Source organism: Medicago sativa, chromosome 7 (assembly GCF_051527215.1).
Source record: "Medicago sativa cultivar Bolivia chromosome 7, Bolivia_mono, whole genome shotgun sequence".
Classification (NCBI taxonomy): Eukaryota; Viridiplantae; Streptophyta; class Magnoliopsida; order Fabales; family Fabaceae; genus Medicago; species Medicago sativa.
The window spans coordinates 25,473,823-25,477,015 of record NC_140755.1 but is presented as its reverse complement, the minus strand read 5'-3'; the positions used below and the strand labels follow the sequence as shown (position 1 = coordinate 25,477,015).

General features: G+C 36.1%; 1 pseudogene; it reads left to right on the top strand.

Moving 5' to 3' along the window:
• The first annotated feature begins 1,628 nt into the window (after positions 1-1,628).
• Positions 1,629-2,989, top strand: LOC146905142 (uncharacterized; annotated as a pseudogene).
• The last annotated feature ends 204 nt before the right edge of the window (positions 2,990-3,193 follow it).

Below are 3,193 nucleotides of genomic sequence, written 5' to 3'. Positions count from 1 at the left end.
TATGTGTTTAAGTAAGAGAACACATGGAGTAGATCATCTTTTGAATATTGTGAAGTTTAGTATCAAATTCTTTATATTTTGTAAAGTAATTTTAATGTAAGCATGTACTACCTTTGTTATTGTTCATATTATTACTTACATTTTAATTTTTAGGTTCATTAAATAAATGGTGTATGTAGTCTATGATATTGATCACATACATCATTTATTCAACAAACACAAAAAGTCAAAATGTGCTTATAAATGAGACCGGAGGAAGTATATTTTTGATATAATAATCTTAAGGTCTTGGTAACGAGTGTCCCCATTACACTCTTTAAACATTCTAATTTAAGTAATCATTCTTTATCAAAGTCAAACACTTCAATTTCTAAGGCATTGAAAACAAAGATTTTCATAAAAATTTATCACTTAAGGTCCTTAAAAGATGTCCTGAGGACACTCATTAACATTTCTCATAATCTTAAATATTATTTACTATATTATTGCGTCTATTTATTTCTCGACGATAAATAATTAAGGGTATTATTGAAAAACAAATAATCAATGTTGCTTTGAAATTTGAAAAAATAAGAACAAAATGTTCTTTTAGCAATTTATGTGTAACAAGGCTTCATCATATCGTAAAAAAGTAGATTGTTTATGAAGGAGTGAAATTTTTATCTCAACTAGTACAAATACTGAAATTGATTGGTCAGACTTCATGATCAGGATTCAAATCCGTGTTAGTTTCTAATGATTATTGTCATTTTGTACACAAGACATAAGTTTCATTTGAATTTTGAACCGACATAGCGAATGTTCAAGTTCAAACATGAGTGTATTACTTTTATACTTGCTGCCAATAGCATAGTCACAATAGATAAAAAGTCCCACATCAAAAACTTTCTAAAGCATATAGAGTAAGTTGCCTATAAAAGCAGCGCATGGCAACCTCTCAGGGCATTACTTCTCTAACATGTTGATAGGCGAATGAGAACTTATAAATCGGTGCCTCCTGTGATGGATTTGAAATTTGAAATTAAGGGAATACCTATGTTTCAAATCTACCATGGAGATGTTGATTTATAACTTCTATAACGCCATTAATAAAAAGGAAAAATTACGCAAATGTTGATATTAGTATCTGCTGATTTTTTAGTTTTTGTTTGTGTCTTTATGCCTTCAAGTATCTATAGGCCTAGAAACTGTTTGACGAAATGTGTGATAGAAGGAGTAATGTTTCTTGGAATATAATGATTGCTTCTTTCTTATATGTGGAAGGTATATGAATATATGATAGTAATTGTTACTCTTTCTTTAGGTTGTGGGTTCATTCATGCTTCATATGTTGTTTTCAAAAAGTGTGACAATAAAGCTTGTTATGATGTTTGATTTATATGTATTGCAAATTTGGGTCCTTGCAAATTTCTCACCAAGTGATTGGCAGAGTGAGAGACGTGAATTCAATAATCATGGGTTTGGCATATAGTTCTACTTATGTTGTTGGTGTTTATTGTATACCTATATGCTAATTTTTCAATGTGTAAAGAAATACATTAATTCTGCCAAGGTCGGTCCCAAGTCAGGGTAAAAGGAGAGGGTTGTGTTAGGCCTCGACAGCCAATGTAAAACTTTGTCGAATCTCTATGACATGGACCAAATACGAAATAGTGTGAATGCTAGGTCGTTTCCCGGAAGCAACGCGCTGTATAGCTCGAGTATAGTGTCAAATGAGCAAGGGCCGCTGCATCGCCGCCTGGATGTAGTGAAAAATAAGCAAGGGTTCCCACATCTTCGTGAACGGGTGCGGATAAAGAAGTTAGTTCATGAGAGTAGGATTCGTTTTGGAACATGGAATATAGGCACTCTTACGGGTAAATCTATGGAAGTAGTAGACACTATGACTAGGAGGAGGATTAATTTTATGTGCCTACAAGAAACTAAGTGGGTGGGGAAAAAGGCGAAAGAATTAGATAGTTCAAGATTTAAGCTTTGGTACACGGGCGAAGTTAGATCGAGAAATGGGTAGGCATCATTGTGGATAAGGAGTGGAAGAAAGATATTGTGGATGTTAAAAGGATAGGAGATCGGATTATAGCCCTAAAGTTTGTAGTGGAACAAGACACCTTTAACGTAATTAGCGCTTATGCACCTCAGGTAGGATTAGAAGAACACCTTAAAGTAAAGTTTTGGGAGGAGCTAGAAGGCTTAATTCAGGATATCCCATTATGAGAAAAGATTTTTCTAGGTGGGGATTTGAATGGGCATGTAGGGAGGGTTTCGAGAGGTTTCGAGGGCGTGCATGGAGGGTATGGGCTCGGGGAGGTAAATGCAGAGGGTAATTCCATCTTAGATATTTCATCGGCTTTTGATCTAACTATATCAAATACGTGTTTTAGGAAAAGAGAGGAGCATCTCGTCACTTACAAGAGTGGGGCCTCATGTTCTCAGATTGATTTCTTTCTCATTAGGAAAACAGACAGGAAGATCTGTTTAGACTGTAAAGTCATACCTGGAGAGGGCTTAACTACCCAACATAGAGTAATGGTGATGGATGTAAGGGTTAAGAGAAGGGCAAAGAGAAGAGACCGTAGCGGGGCTCCGCGAATCAAGTGGTGGCATTTAAAGGGTGACAAACAAAGGATATTCCAACACAAGATATTAGAGGGAGGTTTCAGGCAACCACATGGAAGCACTAATGATATGTGGGAGAGGATGGCTCATGAGATTAAGAAGGTGGAAAAAGAGACGTTGGGAGAATCTAGAGGTTTTGGACCTAGGGGTAATGAATCTTGGTGGTGGAATGACAGTGTTCAGAGTAAAGTTTGGATCAAGAGAGATTGTTTTAGAGATTGGTCTAAGTGTAAAAATGTCGAAACTTGGGATAAATATAAGATAGCTAGGAAAGAGGCTAAGAAGGCGGTGAGCGAAGCGAGAACTCAAGCATTTGAAGGATTATACCAATCTTTAGGTACCAAGGAGGGGGAGAAATCTATATAAAAGCTTGCGAAGGGATGAGAACGAAAGACAAGAGACCTGGACCAAGTGAAGTGTATTAAGGACGAAGAGGGTAGAGTTTTGGTGCAAGAAAGAGATATTAAGGATAGATGGAAGAAGTATTTCCACAACTTATTTAATGAAGGATATGAGATCTTACCAGACTCTAACAGGTTATACATCAGAGAGGAGGACCAGAACTATAACTATTATC